This window comes from Hyla sarda, chromosome 5, assembly GCF_029499605.1.
Source record: "Hyla sarda isolate aHylSar1 chromosome 5, aHylSar1.hap1, whole genome shotgun sequence".
NCBI lineage: Eukaryota > Metazoa > Chordata > Amphibia > Anura > Hylidae > Hyla > Hyla sarda.
This window is the reverse complement of record NC_079193.1, coordinates 255,041,303-255,060,467: the sequence shown is the minus strand read 5'-3', so window position 1 is coordinate 255,060,467 and position 19,165 is coordinate 255,041,303. Positions and strand designations below refer to the sequence as shown.

The 19,165-nt window shown below is 42.5% G+C and overlaps 1 protein-coding gene across 5 annotated transcripts in view; it reads left to right on the top strand.

Moving 5' to 3' along the window:
* CEP192 (centrosomal protein 192) overlaps positions 1–19,165 on the top strand; it is a 208,911-nt gene that overhangs the window by 1,312 nt on the left and 188,434 nt on the right. The gene's annotated exons all lie outside the window — the stretch shown is intronic.

The window sequence follows — 19,165 nt, the reverse complement described above, 5'->3', positions numbered from 1 at the left end:
GGGTCATTAGACCCCCCCCCCCCCCCCCCATGTCGGCGATCGCGGCAAATCGCAAGTGAATTCACACTTGTGATTCCGGGTCATTACGGGTCTATAGTGACCCGGAATAGAAGGGGGATCGCGGGTGTCTAAGACACCCATGATCCCCCTGAAGCGATAGGAGTGAGGTGGCAGGGTTGCCACCCCTCCTATCCCTGCTATTGGTGGTCTAGACGCGACCACCAATAGCAGATCGGGGGTTTCTCTCGTTTTCCCCGTCCTGCCTTCCCACAATAGGCGGGGCAGGACGAGGAAATGACGGGGACTGGCGACGAAGATCCACTTACCGATCCGGGCGGGCGACGGAGGCTGCGGGCGACGGAGATCGGTGGGCGGCGATGACGTGCGGCTGGATCCGACGGAAGCCGGCGAGTTGCCTAGCAACATCTGGAGGGTACAGTTTGAGACAATTATACAGTGGTCTCTAACTGTAGCCCTCCAGATGATGCAAAACTACAACTCCCAGCATGCTCAAACAACTGTTTGCTGTCAGGGCATGCTGGGAATTGTAGTTTTGCAACAGCTGGAGGACCACATTTTGGAGATCAATTTGCAGTGTTCTCTAAAACTGTATCCCTCCAGCTATTGCATAACTACATCTCCCAGCATGCCCTTCGGCGATCAGTACATGCTGGGAGTTGTAGTTTTGCAACAGCTGGAGGCACACTGGTTGGAAAATACTGTTAGGTAAGAGAATCTAACTGAAGGTTTTCCAACCAGTGTGTCTCCAGCTGTTGCAAAAGTACTGGGAGTTGTAGTTTTGAAACAGCTGGAGATTTGCCCCCCCATGTGAACGTACAGGGTACATTCACACGGGCAGGCTTACAGTAAGTTTCCTGCTTCAAGTTTGGGCTGCGGCAAATTTTTCGCCGCAGCTCAAACTTCTAGCGAGAAACTCACCGTAACCCGCCAGTGTGAATGTACCCTAAAAACACTACACTACACGAACACATAATAAAGAGTAAAACACTACATATACACCCCCTTACACTGTCCCCCCAATAAAAATGAAAAACGTATTGTATGGCAGTGTTTCCAAAACGGAGCCTCCAGCTGTTGCAAAACAACTACTCCCAGCATTTCCGGACAGCCACTGACTGTCCAGGCATGCTGGGAATTTAGCAACAGCTGGAGGCACCCTGTTTGGGAATCACTGACGTAGAATACCCCTATGTCCACCCCTATGCAATCCCTAATTTAGTCCTCAAATGCGCATGGCTCTCTCTCACTTCGGAGCCCTGTCGTATTTCAAGGAAACAGTTTAGGGCTACACATGGGGTATCTCCGTACTCAGGAGAAATTGCACTACAAATATTGGGGGGCTTTTTCTCCTTTTACCCCTTATGAAAAGGAAAAGTTGGTGCTACACCAGCTTGTTAGTGTAAAAAAAAAAAAAAAAAAAAAAAATAATTACATTAACATGCTGGTGTTGCCCTTTACTTTTTATTTTCACAAGCGTTAAAAGGAAAAAAAGACCCCCAAAATTTGTATTACAATTTCTCCTGATTACAGAAATACCCCATATGTGGGTGTAAAATGCTCTGCGGGCGCACAACAAGGCTCAGGAATGAGAGTGCACCATGTACATTTGAGGTCTAAATTGGTGATTTGCACAGGGGTGGTTGATTTTACAGCGGTTCTGACAGAAACGCAAAAAAATAAATACCCACATGTGATCCCATTTTGGAAACTACACCGCTCACGTAATGTAATAAGGGGTGCAGTGAGCATTTACGCCCCACAGGTGTCTGACAGATTTTTGGAACAGTGGTCAGTGAAAATGAAAAATTTTATTTTTCATTTGCACAGCCCACTGTTCCAAAGATCTGTCAAACGCCAGTGGGGTGTAAATACTCACTGCACCCCTTATTAAATTCTGTGAGGGGTGTAGTTTCCAAAATAGGGTCACATGTGGGGGGTTCCACTGTTCTGGCACCACGGGGGGCTTTGTAAACGCACATGGCCCCTGACTTCCATTCCAAACAATTTTTTTCCCCAAAAGCTCAATGACGCTCCTTCTCTTCTGAGCATTGTAGTGCGCCAGCAGAGCACTTGACGTCCACACATGGGGTATTTCCATACTCAGAAGAGATGGGGTTACAAATTTTGGGGGGTCTTTTCTGCTATTAACCCTTGCAAAAATGTGAAATTTGGGGGGAAACACACATTTTAGTGAAATTTTATTTTTTTTAAAATATGCAAAAGTCGTGAAACACCTGTGGGGTATTAAGGCTCACTTTATTCCTTGTTACGTTCCTCAAGGGGTCTAGTTTCCAAAATGGTATGCCATGTATTTTTTTTTTTTTTTTTTTTTTTTTGCTGTTCTGGCACCATAGGGGCTTCCTAAATGCAACATGCCCCCCAAAAACCATTTCAGAAAAACGTACTCTCCAAAATCCCCTTGTCGCTCCTTTGCTTCTGAGCCCTCTACTGCGCCCGCTGAACACTTTACATAGACATATGAGGTATGTGCTTACTCGAGAGAAATTGGGCTACAAATAGAAGTATAAAATCTGAAACCTGAACTAGTCCCTGAAAAATAGTGAGTTTGAAATTTTTTTTTTAAATTGGAAAACTGTTGCTAAACTTTGAAGCCCTCTGGTGTCTTCCAAAAGTAGAAACACGTCAATTTTATGATGCAAACATAAAGTAGACATATTGTATATGTGAATAAAAAAATTTTTTTATTTGGAATATCCATTTTCCTTACAAGCAGAGAGCTTCAAAGTTAGAAAAATACTAAATTTTCAAATTTTTCATCAAATTTTGGGATTTTTCACCAAGAAAGGATGCAAGTTACCATAAAATTTTACCACTATGTTAAAGTAGAATATGTCACGAAAAAACAATCTCGGAATCAGAATAACTAAAAGCATTCCAGAGTTATTAATGGTTAAAGTGACAGTGGTCAGATGTGCAAAAAACGCTCTGGTCCTAAGGTTTAAAATGGCCTGGTCCTTAAGGGGTTAAACTGCTACCTAAATCTGCCTGCGGGGACTCCCTGGCACGCGGTGAGTGAGGTCACTTATAGCGCACAACTCCGCCAGGAAGTCCCCGCAGGCAGATGTAAGTAGCGCTGTCCAGGTGGGGAATCTGTTCTGCGCTATCTAATGTGGGGAATCTCTGCTAAGGCTACCTAATGTGGGGAAACTTCTGCCTACCTAATGCTTCCTTGCCCCCCCCCCCCCCAGGGAATCGGGGAGGGGGGGGGGGGGCATTCCCGCTACCCCCCGAGGTAATAGCATGAGCTGAGGTGCACATGATGGGGGCATTATATGTGAGGGGTGCATGCGGCCCAGCTTCACCCAGCAGCTACCTCCAGTGGCCCCCAGATAATTTGAGTTTGAGACCCCTGCTTTAAGCATTAATAACTCTTGGATGCTTTTACTTTTCATTCTGATTCTGAGAGTCTTTTTTTTCGTGACATATTCTACTTTATGTTAGTGGTAAATTTCCGTCAATACTTCATTTCTTGATGAATAATTCCAAAATGTTATGAAAAAATTAAAAATTTTGCGTTTTTCTAACTTTGAAGCTCTCTGCTTGTAAGGAAAGCAGACATTCCAAATAAATAATATATTGATTCACAAATACAATATGTTTGCACCATAATAGGGATGTCCCGATACTGATACTCTGCATTTGCATGGTATCGGGGACTCGTTCAATGTCCCCGATACCAAGGCTGCCTCTTTCTGCTGTCCGCATCCCCGTTCTTCCATCCGCATCATGGCATCCTATGGAGAACCATGGGACACACACGTCACTCCACCTCCTCCACTGCTCCCAGCGTAACACTACGGAGGAAGCAGAGTTAAGTATATGTCACATGATCCTCCATAGGACGCCATGATGCTGACAGAAGAATGGGGCAACGGAGCGGCAACCGCAGGTGAGCAACTACCTGCACCCCTCAAAGTATGCAAAATTACATTCTAATTTTTCCCTTAGTTCACCTATACAGGGTGCCTCCAGCTGTTTCACCACTACAACTCCAAGCTTGCCCTGACATCTATTGGCTGTTAGGACATGCTGGGAGTTGTTGTGGTGAAACAACTAGAGGCACTCTGTGCTGAAAACAATCTTGTAATGTAACAGTCACGGCGCCCCACTCCCCCCATAATCTGCCCCCCCATTTCGTTATAATCCCCTCCCCCGGCCCACCTCCAAAAAACTCCATATGAAGCACTACCTGTTCCCCTGATACCTTACAACTACCTATGTCCAAGACAGCAGGGTAGGTAGCCAATGCGCGCAGCCCCGGCTTTCACATCGCTCGCTCCCGCCTGTCTGACAGGCAGGGAGCGAGCACAGGCTGTATGAATTAGGGCCGATGTCAGGCCGGCATCGGTCCAAATTCAAGCGTGACATCATGCCAGCCTGCAGCCGGCCACTGGGAGGGAGACCCCTAGTGGCCGGTTTTCAATTGTAAATTAAAGCATTTTAAGAAAAAAATATAGAGGGACATTTATCAATGTTTGCTTATGTATTATTTTTTTTAGTAATTTTTTCCTTACTTTTTTTTTTTTTGCTTATGTGCGACGTATTTATGTGCCTGTTGATAATTTTCTTTCACGTAAGCAATTTTTCCTTTTTTACTTTGGTAGTAGCTTTTTCTGCTCCATGTTTGAGCTGGAGTAAATTTAGTCAATTTTTAACGCTGTTGCAAGTTTTTTTTTTTGCGCAGTTGCGACTGTCGCAGTTAATACCTGACTACCCGTAATTCATTTTAAAATTATTACTACATAGTAAATTTTAGGAAAACTGGCTTTTCTCGCTTTCCAGTCAAAATGTCGCACGAAAAATCGTGTAGTCGCAGTTGCGACAATTATGGTAAAGAAAACCTGACAAAACCCGTTGATAAATGTCCATAATATATATTACAGATATGTTGTAAATAAGTACTCCAACATATCAGGAAAAAAAAAATCTTGGAGACAGTGCCCATTTAACCCTTTAGGTGTTTCACAGGAATAGCAGCAAAGTGAAGGAAAAAATTCATTCAGTTTTTGAATTTTTACAAGGGGTAATAGGAGAGAAATTTGTAACCCAATTTCTCTTGAGTAAGGAAATACCTCATGTGTATGTAAAGTGTTCGGTGAGCGCAGTAGAGGGCTCAGAAGGGAAGGAGCGACAATGGGGTTTTGGAGAGTGAGTTTTCCTGAAATAGTTTTTGAGGGGCATGTCACATTTAGGAAGCCCCTATGGCGCCAGAACAGCAAAAAAAAAAACAAAAAAAAAAAAAACAAAAACATGGCATACTATTTTGGAATCTACACCCCTCAAGGCATGTAACAAGTCCAGTGATCCTTAACACCCCACAGGTGTTTGATGACTTTTTGTTAAAGTATGATGTTTAAATAAAGAGAGAGAATTTTTTTTTCTCACTAAAATGCTGTTTTTTTTTCTCTCCCAAATTTTACATTTTTACAAGGGGTAATAGGAGAAAATGCCCCTCAAAATTTGTAACTCAATTTCTTCTGAGTATGGAAATACCCCATGTGTGGACGTCAAGTGCTCTGCTGGCGCCTACAATGCTCAGAAGAGAAGGACCACCATTGAGCTTTTGGAGAGAGAATTTGTTTGGAATGGAAGTTCCCCCCCCCCCCCCCCCATGTGATGCCATTTTGGAAACTACACCCCTCACAAAATTTAAATTTAATAAGGAGTGCAGTGAGCATTTACACCCCACTGTCACAGACAGCCAGGACCATGCTGAAGTATAGGAGCGAGGTGGCAAGCCTGCCACCTCCTCCGAGCCCCTGCGATCTGTCGGTTAGTTAACTGACCAATCGCAGGAGGGGGGGCGGTTACTTCCTCCCGTCCTGCCCGGCCCCTGAAAGTCCGGAGAGGACGGGAGGAAGACCGGACGACTTACCTCGTCCCTGAAGACCCGGATCCTGGCGGCGGAGACGGCGGCGACCGGTGAGTTGATCTTCAGCCGCGGTCGGGCCCTTAACAGCAATGCACGTCGCCATAAAGCGACATGCATTGCTGTATTGGGACCCTGTATACTACAACTCCCAGCATGCCCAGACAGCCCTTGGCTTCTGGGCATGCTGGGAGTTGCAGTTTTGCAACATCTGGAGGTCCACAGTTTGGAGACCACTGTGCCCTTCCAGATGTTGCAAAACTACACATCCTCAGCATGCCCTTACTGTCCAGGCATGCTGCGAGTTGTAGTTCTGTAACATCTGGAAGGGCACAGATTGCAGACCACTAATACAGTGGTTCCCAAACTGTAGTCCTCCAGATGTTGCAAAACTAGAACTCCAAGCATGCTGGGAGTTGTAGTTCGGCAACATCTGGCTCTAAAGATGTTGCCAACTACTACTCCCAGCATGCTTGAGAATTTTGTCTGTTTCCTAACTCAGTGTTTCCCAACCCATGTGCCTCCAGCTGTTGCAAAACTATAACTACCAGCATGCACTGATAGACTGTGCATGCTGGGAGTTGTAGTTTTGCAACAGCTGGAGGTCCCCCCCTGTGAATGTACAGGATACATTCACATGGGCAGGGGGCTTACAGTGAGTATCAGGCTGCAAGTTTGCGATGCAGCAAATTTTGCGCGGCAGCTCAAACTTGCTGTTACCCCCTGCCCGTGTGACTGTACCCTAAAAACACTACACTACACTAACACAAAATAAAATAAAAAGTAAAAAACACTACATATACACATACCCCTACACAGCCCGCCTCCCCTCCCCAATCAAAATGAAAAATGTCTGGTACGCCACTGTTTCCAAAATGGAGCCTCCAGCTGTTGCAAAACAACAACTCCCAGTATTGCTGGACAGCCGTTGACTGTCCAGGCATGCTGGGAGTGTTGCAACAGCTGGAGGCACCCTGTTTGGGAATCACTGGCGTAGAATACCCCTATGTCCACCCCTATGCAAATCCCTAATTTAGGCCTCAAATGCGCATGGCGCTCTCACTTTGGAGCCATGTCGTATTTCAAGGCAACAGTTTAGGGTCACATATGGGGTATCGCCGTACTCGGGAGAAATTGCCTAACAATTTTTGGGGGGCTTTTTCTCCTTTCACCCCTTATGAAAATGTGAAGTTGGGGTCTACACCAGCATATTAGTGTAAAAAAATAAATTGTTTACACTAACATGCTGGTGTTGCCCTATGCTTTTCATTTTGACAAGAGGTAAAAGGGGGGAAAAAGCCCCCCAAAATTTGTAATGTTCTCCCGACTACGGAGATACCCCATATGTGGGCGCAAAGTGCTCTGGGGGCGCACAACAAGGCCCAGAAGGGAGAGTGCGCCATGTACATTTGAGGTGATTTGCACAGGGGTGGCTGATTGTTACAGCGGTTTTGACAAAAGCAAAAAAAAAAAACACATGTGACCCCATTTTGGAAACTTCACCCCTCACGGAATGTAATAAGGGGTGCAGTGAGAATTTACACCCCACATGTGTCTGACAGATCTTTGGAACAGTGGGCTGTGCAAATTAAAAATGTTGTACAGACCACTGTTCCAAAGATTTGACAGACACCAGTGGGGGTAAATGCTCACTGTACCCCTTGTTACGTTCCTCAAGGGGTCTAGTTTCCAAAATGGTATGCCATGTGGGGGTTATTTTGCTGTCCTGGCACCATAGGGGCTTCCTAAATGCGACATCCCCCCCGAGCAAAATTTGCTCTCAAAAAGCCAAATATGACTCTTTCTCTTCTGAGCATTGTAGTTCGCTCGTAGTGCACTTCAGGTCAATTTATGGGGTACCTCCATACTCAGAAGAGATGGGGTTACAAATTTTGGGGGGTATTTTCTGCTATTAACCCTTGCAAAAATGTGAAATTTGGGGGGAAACACCCATTTTAATGTGATTTTTTTTTTTACGTATGCAAAAGTCGTGAAACCCGTGTGGGGTATTAAGGCTCACTTAATTCCTTGTTACGTTCCTCAAGGGGTCTAGTTTCCAAAATGGTATGCCATGTGGGTATTTTTTGCTGTCCTGGCACCATAGGGGCTTCCTATATGGGACATGCCCCCGAGCAAAATTTGCTCTCCAAAAGCCAAATATGACTCCTTCTCTTCTGAGCATTGTAGTTCGCCCGTAGTGCACTTCAGGTCAATTTATGGGGTACCTCCATACTCAGAAGAGATGGGGTTACAAATTTTGGGGGGTATTTTCTGCTATTAACCCTTGCAAAAATGTGAAATTTGGGGGAAAACACACATTTTAGTGAAATTTTATTTTATTTTTTTACATATGCAAAAGTCGTGAAACACATGTGGGGTATTAAGGCTCAGTTAATTCCTTGTTACGTTCCTCAAGGGGTCTTGTTTCCAAATTGGTATGGCATGTGTTTTTTTTTTTTTTTTGCTGTTCTGGCACCATAGGGGCTTCCTAAATGCAACATGCCCCCCAAAAACCATTTCAGAAAAACGTACTCTCCAAAATCCCCTTGTCACTCCTTCGGTTCTAAGCCCTCTACTGCGCCCACCGAACACTTAACATAGACATATGAGGTATGTGCTTACTCGAGAGAAATTGGGCTACAAATATAAGTATACATTTTCTCCTTTTACCCCTCGTAAAAATTCAAAAATTGGGTCTACAAGAACATGCGAGTGTAAAAAATGAAGATTGTGAATTTTCTCCTTCACTTTCCTGCTATTCCTGTGAAACACCTAAAGGGTTAAAATGCTGACCGAATATCATTTTGTATACTTTGGGGGGTGCAGTTTTTATAATGGGGTCATTTGTGGGGTATTTCTAAGATGAAGACCCTTCAAATCCACTTCAAATCTGAACTGGTCCCTGAAAAATAGTGAGTTTGGAAATTTTGTGAAAAATTGGAAAATTGCTGCTGAACTTTGAAGCCCTCTGGTGTCTTCCAAAAGTAAAAACTTGTCAATTTTATGATGCAAACATAAAGTAGACATATTGTATATGTGAAAAAAAAATAATATTTTGAATATCCATTTTCCTTACAAACAGAGAGCTTCAAAGTTAGAAAAATGCAACATTTTCAAATTTTTTCATAAAATTTTCAAATTTTTCACCAAGAAATGATGCAAGTTACAAATTTTTTTTACCACTATGTTAAAGTAGAATATGTCACGAAAAAACTATCTGGGAATCAGAATGATAATGTTTAAAGTGACAGTGGTCAGATGTTCAAAAAATGGCTGGGTCCTTAAGAGGTTAATGAAAAAATGGTAAATTTTGCATATTTATTTTTTATTACTTTGAAGCTCTCTGCTTATAAGGAAAATGGACAACCCAAATAAATTTATATATTGATTCACATATACAACATGTCTACTTTATGATTGCATCATAAAGTTGACATGTTTTTAGTTTTTGAAGACCTCAGAGGGCTTCAAAGTTCAGCAGCAATTTTCCAATTTTTCACAACATTTTCAAAATTGGAATTTTTCAGGGACCAGTTCAGTTTTGAAGTGGAGTTGAAGGGCCTTCATATTAGAAATACCCCATTATAAAAACTGTGTACGACTAAGGCAACGAAGGTCGCTGAAACGTGTCACTTTATCCCTACTGCTGTTTGCTGTGTGATTTTACAATAAACCATCCTTGCATCGTGCTTAGAGTGCTGGGCAATCCTCTTTCCATTATAAAAACTGCACCCCCTCAAAGTATTCAAAATGACAATGAGTAAGTGTGTTAACTCTTTTAGGTGTTTCACAAGAATAGCAGCAAAGTGAAGGAGAGAATTCAAAATCTTCATTTTTTACACTCGCATGTTCTTGTAGACCCAGTTTTTGAATTTATACAAGGGGTAAAAGGAGAGCTATCTTCCTAAAATTTGTAACCCAATTTCTCTCAAGTAAGGAAATACCTCATGTGTATGTAAAGTGTTAGGCGGGCACAGTAGAGGGCTCAGAAGGGAAGGATCGACAATGAGATTTTGGAGAGTTAGTCTTTCTGAAATGGTTTTTGGGGGGCATGTTGCATTTAGGAAGTCACTATGGTACCAGAACAGCAAAAGAAAAAAAAACACACACATGGCATACTATTTTGGAAACTACACCCCTTAAGGAACGTAACAAAGGGTATAGTGAGGCTTAACACCCCACAGGTATTTGAAGACTTTTCGATAAAGTTTGATGTGTAAATTTTTTTTTTTCCCACTAAAATGCTGGTTTCCCCCCAAATTTTACACTTTTACAAGGGGTAATAGGAGACAATGCCCCCCAAAATTTGTAACCCCATCTTTTGTGAGTATGGAAATACCCCATGTGTGGCTGTCATGTGCAATGCGGGTGCACTAAATGAAAATATATGACAAAAATAAAGTATTTAAACTGCTAAAACAGGACAATAGTGAAGAGGCATTAAAAAGCTGTAGAGAAAAATGTAAAATATGTAAAAAAATAAAAAAAAATAAAAATAAAATATATAACTAATAAAAGCCGCAAAAATGGAGACAGACTCGTTGCCAAAGAGAGTAAAACTAACCCCAAAACGTTCTTTAACTAAATAAATAGCAAAAAGATCAAAAATGATAGTGTGGGCCCTTGAAAAAAAAATGAGGAAGAAATTATAAACTGGGATCAGGAAAAAGAAGATATATTAAACAAATGAAATGCCAGGTGAAATACAGCGAGATAAGGTAAACTTCCCAGTACAGGTCACCTGTCTAACCCAAGAAGAAATACAGTGCCGCCTACAAAAAAATCTAAATAGGAAAATCCTCAGGTCCAGATGGCATTCACCCCCGTGTTATAAAGGAATTACCGTATTTATCGGCGTATAACACGCATTTTTTAGGCTAACATTTTTAGCCTAAAGTCTATGTGCATGTTGTACGCTGATAAGCTGCTGCAGTTCAATGATTTGATGAACTGCAGCGGCTTTGCAGGTGCAGAGACAGCCAGCGCTGCCGGCTTCTCTGCCCCTGCCTGCCCTGGGGTCTAGAGCCCTGCTGCCGGCCCTTCTCTGCCCCTGACTATCGGCGCATGACGTCAGTGCGCCGTGCAGTGCATAGCAACGACACAGGGGACGCACACCGGAGGCCTGAAGCAGCGCGGACCCGACCCCGGCATCAGGTAATTATGCAACCGGGGATGGGGGGAGGCAACGGGGCAGCGGCGCCGGCAATGGGTGCCGCTGCCCCTTCTCTCCCCCTGGCTGTCGGCGCCGATGCCCCATTGCCCCCGATAGTCAGGGGGAGAGAACGGGCAGCGGCGCCGATAGCTAGCGGGAGAGAAGCGCCGGCAGCAGGGCTCTAGACCCCAGGAAAGGCAGGGGAGAGAAGCGGGCAGCGACAGCCTCTCTCCCCCTGCCTTTCCTGGGGGTGTATCGGGGTATACACACGCACCCTCATTTTACCATGGATATTTGGGTAAAAAACTTTTTTTACCCAAATATCCTTGGTAAAATGAGGGTGCGTTTTATAGGCCGGTGCGTGGTATACCCCGATTAAATACGGTAAGTAATGTAATAGACAGAGCCCTATTTTTAATATTCAGGGACTGTTCCCAAGGACTGGCGCATGGCAAATGTGTATTCCAATATTTAAAAAGGGGTCAAAAGGTGACCCCCGGGAATTATAGACCTGTTAGTTTAACCTCCGTTGTATGTAAATTGTTAGAGGGTTTTCTAGGAGATGCTATTTTGGAATATCTTGATAAAAATAAATGTGTGACCCCATATCAGCATGGCTTTATGAGGGATCGGTCCTGTCAAACTAACCTGGTCAGCTTTTATAAGGAGGTGAGCTCCAGACTGGACCAGGGGCAATCGCTGGATGTCGTATATCTGGATTTTTCCAAAGCATTTGATATGGTTCCACATAAAAGGTTGGTGCATAAATTGAGAGGGATTGGGCTGGGAGAGAATGTGTAAGTGGGTAAGTAACTGTCTCAGTGATAGGAAACAGAGGGTGGTTATTAATGGTACTTAATCTGATTGGGTGACAGTTACTAGTCAGTCTTGGGTCCTGTTCTATTTAATATATTAATGACCTTGTTGAGGGGTTGAATAGTAGCAATCTTTGCAGATGATACTAAACTCTGTAAAGCGGTAAACACTATAGAGGACAGTGCACTGTTACAAATGGATCTGGATAGGTTGGAAGTTTGGGCTGGGAAGTGGCAGATGAGGTTCAACACTGAAGAATGTAATGTAATGCACATGGGTAAAAAAAAATCCGGGCTGGGATTATGTATTAAATGGGAGAACACTTGGGACGACTGACGTGGAAAAGGACTTGGGAATCTTAGTTAATAGTAAATTTAGCTGTGGTGACCAGTGTCGGCAGCTGCTGCCAAGGCTAATAAAATCATGGGGTGAATCAATAGGGGCATAGATGCCCATGACAAGGAAATAATTTTACCACTGTACAAATAAATAGTCAGACCACACATAGAAAACTGTGTACAGTACTGGGCACCAGTGTATAAGAAAGATATAGTGGAGCTGGAGAGGGTTCAAAGACGGGCAACCAGGGTAATGCAGCGAATGGGCTACAGTACCCAGAAAGATTATCAGAAGGGTTATTTAGTTTAGAAAAAAGAAGGCTTAGGGGTGACCTGTTAACTATGTATAAATATATCAGGGGACAGTATAGAGAACTTTACCATGATCTATTCATACCCAGGACTGTATCTATAACAAGGGGGCATCCTCTACGTCTAGAGGAAAGAAGGTTTCTACACCAGCACAGACAGGGGTTCTTAACTGTAAGAGCAGTGAGACTGTGGAATTCTCTGCCTGAGGAGGTGGTGGTCATGGTGAACTCTGTAAGAGAGTTCAAAAGGGTTCTGGATGCAAGTTGGGAGAATAATAACATTACAGGTAATGGATTCTAGATCTATAGGGACAGAACGTTAATCCAGGGATTTATTCTGACTGCCATATTTGGAGTCGGGAAGGAATTTTTACCTCCTATGAGGGTTTTTTGCCTTCCTCTGGATAAACTCAGTAGGGACTCATTAGGGTTATAGGTTGAACTTGATGGACTCTGGTCTTTTTTTCAACCTTATGAACTATGTTACTATAAATAAATATATATTTATCAAGGAAAAATATAAATCATAAAAGAAATATAAATAATATATTTGAGAAATCAATTAAAAACAGAAAATATTGGCATGAGAGAACAAATAGTACTTATCCATCAGCTGTGAGCAGCAAGAAAGAGGATTGACAGTTGGAATGTTGGGAATTTATGTCCTATGATCTACACGGATTGGCTGTTACAGGACTACCATATGTTTGGTTACGCTAAAGTTTTCTTCACTTTTCTATGTTTAACCCTTGCTGCTGTGAGCTATATTAAAAGAAAGAATATCATATGAGCCTCCGTCTTTCAATGAAACCAAACAATACATAAAAAACATCTGAAAAATACATCTGTGCAAAATATAAATGCATTTATGAGGACCTCACTACATGGTAAAGTGCATGGTTGTCATGTTGTGAATTAACCTCTTAAGGACGCAGGGCGTATGGATACGCCCTGCATTCCGAGTCCTTAAGGACGCAGGGCGTATCCATACGCTCGTGGGAATTCCGGTCCCCACCGCTAGCCGGTTGGGGACCGGAGCCGGATGCCTTCTGAAATCGTTCAGCAGGCATCCCGGCATATCGCCCAGGGGGGTCATTATGACAATTCAGTCCAGCGATCTGCGGCGATTCCGGGTCAATCGGGTCTCCAGTGACCCGGTGACCCGGGATTACTGGCTGTTCAGGGCCGTCTATGACGGCCCCGAACAGCCAGAGCCTGCAGGGGTGAGGTGTCACTGGTGCCACCTCACGATCGACATGATTCGTCGGCCGGATTACCGGCCGACCAATCAGGGCGCCTGCTGCGGGCGTCACTCCCGCACCCGCTCCGCCCCTCTTCCGGAGGGCGTGAGCGGGTGCGGGAAGACGACCCCGGGTGCTGGGGACCCGATCCCCGGTGTCCATGTTGGGATCGGGGCCCCAGGAGCGACAGCGGCGGCGAGGGACAGCCTGCGATGGAGCAGCAGCAGGAGGTGAGTTACAGCCTCCTGCTGTTGCTTAGCAACAGCTCCCAGCATGCACAAAGGGCATGCTGGGAGCTGTAGTTATGCAACAGCAGGAGGCAGACCACCACAACTCCCAGCATTCCCTTATGGGCATGCTGGGACTTATGGTTTTGCAACAGCTGGAGGCACATTTTTTCTATGGAAAAGCGTACCTTCAGCTGTTGTATAACTACAACTCCCAGCTTGCACAAACAGCTAAAGTGCATGCTGGGAGTTGTAGTGGTGCATCTGCTGGTTGCATAACTACAACTCCCAGCATGCCCGTTGGCTGTCGGTGACTGCTGAGAGTTGTAGTTTTGCAACAGCTGAAGGCACACTGGTTGTGAAACAGAGTTTTTTTTTAACCTAACTCAGTGTTTCACGACCGGTGTGCCTCCAGCTGTTGCAAAACTAAAACTCTCAGCATTTACAGTCTGTCAGCGCATGCTGGGAGTTGTAGTTTTTCAACAGCTGTATGTCCCCCCCCAATGTGAATGTACAGGGTACACTCACATGGGCGGAGGCTTACAGTAAGTATCGGGCTGCAAGTTTGAGCTGCAGCAAATTTTCTGCAACAGCTCAAACTGCCAGGGAGAAACTACTGTGAACCCCCGCCCGTGCGACTGTACCCTAAAAACACTACACTAACTAAAAATAAAATAAAAAGTAAAAAACACTACATATACACATACCCCTACACAGCCCCCCTCCCAAATAAAAATGAAAAACGTCTGGTACGCCACGGTTTCCAAAACGGAGCCTCCAGCTGTTGCAAAACAATAACTCCCAGTATTGTCGGACAGCCGTTGACTTTCCAGGCATGCTGGGAGTTTTGCAACAGCTGGAGGCACCCTGTTTGGGAATCACTGGCGTAGAATACCCCTATGTCCACCCCTATGCAATCCCTAATTTAGGCCTCAAATGCGCATGGCCCTCTCACTTTGGAGCCCTGTCGTATTTCAAGGCGACAGTTTAGGGTCACATATGGGGTATTGCCGTACTCGGGAGAAATTGGGCTTAAAATTTTGGGGGGTATTTTCTGCTTTTACCCTTTTTAAAAATGTAAAGTTTTTGGGGAAAGAAGCATTTTAGGTAAAATTTTTTTTATTTTTTTTACATATGCAATAGTCGTGAAACGCCTGTGGGGTATTAAGGTTCACTTAACCCCTTGTTACATTCCCCGAGGGGTCTAGTTTCCAAAATGGTATGCCATGTGGTTTTTTTTTTGCTGTCCTGGCACCATAGGGGCTTCCTAAATGCGGCATGCCCCCAGAGCAAAATTTCCTTCAAAAAAGCCAAATGTGACTCCTTCTCTTCTGAGACCTGTAGTGCGCCAGCAGAGCACTTTTCACCCCCATATGGGGTGTTTTGTGAATCGGGAGAAATTGGGCTTCAAATTTTGGGGGGTATTTTCTGCTATTACTCTTTTTAAAAATGTAAAACTTTAGGGAAACCAAGCATTTTAGGTAAACAATTTTTTTTTTTTTTTTTTTTTTTTTTTTTTTTTTTTTACATATGCAAAAGTCGTGAATCACCTGTGGGGTATTAAGGTTCACATTACCCCTTGTTACGTTCCCCGAGGGGTCTAGTTTCCAAAATGGTATGCCATGTGTTTTTTTTTTTTTTGCTGTTCTGGCACCATAGGGGCTTCCTAAAGGTGACATGCCCCCCAAAAACCATTTGACGCTCCTTCCCTTCTGAGCCCTCTACTGCGCCCGCCGAACAGTTTACATAGACATATGAGGTATGTACTTACTCGAGAGAAATTGGGTTTCAAATACAAGTAAAAATTTTCTCCTTTTTACCCCTTGCAAAAATTGGGTCTACAAGAACATGCGAGTGTAAAAAATGAAGATTGTGAATTTTCTCCTTCACTTTGCTGCTATTCCTGGGAAACCCGTAAAGGGTTAAAACGCTTACTGAATGTCATTTTGAATACTTTCGGGGGTGCAGTTTTTATAATGGGGTCATTTATGGGGTATTTCTAATATGAAGACCCTTCAAATCCACTTCAAACCTGAACTGGTCCCTGATAAAAAGTGAGTTTCAAAAAACTTTGAAGCCCTCTGGTTTCTTCCAAAAGTAAAAACTCATCAATTTTATGATGCAAATATAAAGTAGACATATTGTATATGTGAATAAAAAAAAAAAAATTATTTGGAATATCCATTTTCCTTACAAACAGAGAGCTTCAAAGTTAGAAAAATGCAAAATTTTCAAATTTTTCATCAAATTTTGGGATTTTTCACCAAGAAAGGATGCAAGTTACCCAAAAATTTTACCACTACGTTAAAGTAGAATATGTCACGAAAAAACAATCTCGGAATCAGAATGATAACTAAAAGCATTCCAGAGTTATTAATGTTTAAAGTGACAGTGGTCAGATTTGCAAAAAATGGCCGAGTCCTTAAGGTGAAAAAGGGCTCAGTCCTTAAGGGGGTAATAAACAGTAAGGCCTGAAATACAGTGCTCCATGATAATCACTAATAACGATTCCAGCTTTACAAAATATGCAATCAAACATGTATATTAAAACATAAGGAGTTGCTCGCCCGCTCTGTGTATTCAAGATGGCGATGCCGGCGTGTATATTAACATACTGAGCATGCGTGAATGCTTGTATCAGATGACTTCCGGGGCATATGATACATCACATGATCGCAAGTCACGTGGTGTGTGGCTCAACGAATCACATTACCAACACAACGCGTGATCTCAGCAATCATGTGAACCCGGTCACCATGGATACAGAGTAAACAATCCGGGAAATCAGCGGCTGCAATGATGTGTTGTAGTAACGATCATGTGACGTCTCTGCATGACAACGTACAACGCCGCATGGAGAGGGACGGTACATGATCTTTGTGCAAAACATATTTTTGTTTTATATACATGTTAGGGGTGAATGGGTGTACATATATCTCAACAAAGATATATACTCATAACTGTGTATGTATGGCTTATGTGACAAACGCGTCTGATCGTGTGAAAACCTAAATGTGTAATACCACAAACGGAGGTGAAAATATCTAAGTGAATGAATTAGACAATAATATATAAGTATAAAATAAAAATAAAATTTTTGTTCATCAATCTAAATAAAAATAATAAAAAGTAGAAACAAGATTGTATGTGAAAAATAATAATGTAATGAGGAAATAATAAAAAAAATATTAAAAAAAAATGTTGAAAAAAATTTATATAGTTAGCAAAGGGATTTTTATAATGGAAAAAGTAATCCTAGAACAAAAAACTGTTCTCAGAACCCTGGTAACCTAATTGGCCAGAGAGAATGTCTCAAGACAATACTGTAGTGTTCAAATCATATACTAATATTTAATGTAGTGAATTTATTCACCACTTCTACTTGGCCCTGAACTGGAAGGGAACTACCTGGTTTGTAGAAACATGAATCCTAGTCCTCCTCGTAGGGCCATAGACCCACAGTAGATGGGGGACTCTGGTGCAAGAGATCCATAAGCTCCATGCCACCTGGTCAACCCCCTACAACTTATTCAGGAGTGCGCTTGCTTTTCAGCTGCGCCCTGCCCCACCAACTGCACCCAAAAAAAAACCTGTATTTACTCATGTACACATGGTCTGTCTCTAGGCCCAATTTTATAGGTACCTGGGTCAAACCGACAGTGGTATGACTCAAAAAACAAAGCCAACCAAGGATCCACTGTGGAGAGAGCCTGAGGGCTTACCTCTCCTTCCATGCCGGCTTCTGCCCTGAGAATGATTAAGCCTGGCAGGACCAGGCTTTATCACTCGAGCACAGAGCACACAGATCAATGTGGCTTTATGAAAGCGCATTGATCTGTATGAGGAATCTAATGATTCCTCCTAAAAGTCCCCTAAGGGGACTAAAAGTGTAAAAAATAAAAAAAATAAAAGTTTAAAAACACACACATTAACCCCTTCCTTGTTAAAAGTTTAAATCACTAGCGTCATAAAAAATATTTAACCATAATAAAAATAAACATGTGGTATCACCGCGTGTGTAAAAGTCCTAAATAGCGTATTTTTGGTCACTTTTTAGATCATGAAAAAAGAATAAAAAGCGAACAAAAAGTCAGATCAATACAAAAATGGTACCGCTAAAAACTTCAGTTCACGGCACAACAAATAAGCCCTCGTACCGCCCCGTACATGTAAAAATAGGGTAATAGGGGTCAGAAGATGACAATTTTAAACGTATTAATTTTCGTGCATGTAGTTATGATTTTTTTTTTTCTCGAAGTAAGACAAAATCAAACCTATATAACTAGGGTATTATTTTAATCGTATGGACCTACAGAATAAAGAGAAGGTGTCATTTTCGCCGAAAAATGCACTGCGTAGAAACGGAAGTCCCCAAAAGTTACAAAATGGTTTTTTTCTTCAATTTTGTCGCACTATTATTATTTATTATTATTATTATAAATATATATGTGTGTGTGTGTGTGTGTGTGTGTGTGTGTGTGTATATATGTGTGTGTGTGTATATATGTATGTGTGTGTATATATATATATATATATATATATATATATATAATTTTTTTTAAATTAATTAATTTTTTTTTTTTTTTTTTTTTTTGCCGTAGATTTTTGGGTAAAATGACTGATGTCATTGGTGGCACAAAAAATAAGCCATCATATGGCTTTTTAGGTGCAAAATTTTAAGGGTTATGATTTTTAAAAGGAGGAAAAAACGAAAGTGCAAAAAACTGAAAAACCCTGTGCCCTTAAGGGGTTAAAGTCCCATAAAAGTCTATGGGAAATATGTTACTGTATAACTTCCAAACGGCTGGAGATATTTCGATAATTACTTGGTCACATGTTGCTTATATGTCCATTTACAATATAGGATAGTTAATTTAACCCTTAACTACCCCCATTTGTGAGGGTCAGGGTTTTTGTTTAAAGTCCCATGCAAATTTATGAGAAATGTATGGAAATTACGGGGATGGGGATATGGAGGGGACGGGATAGGACAATATATGAGGATGGGATATGAAGTCAAAAGCTTCCTCCTTCTTGTTGATTTTCCTCCCCAACAAGGATTAAGAAGGAAAAAACGGGCAACGCTGGGTACTCAGCTAGTAAATAAATACATTTCAGGGGTCAGAAAATGACAATAAAAAAAAAGTTCAGAATTAGTTTTTAAAATGA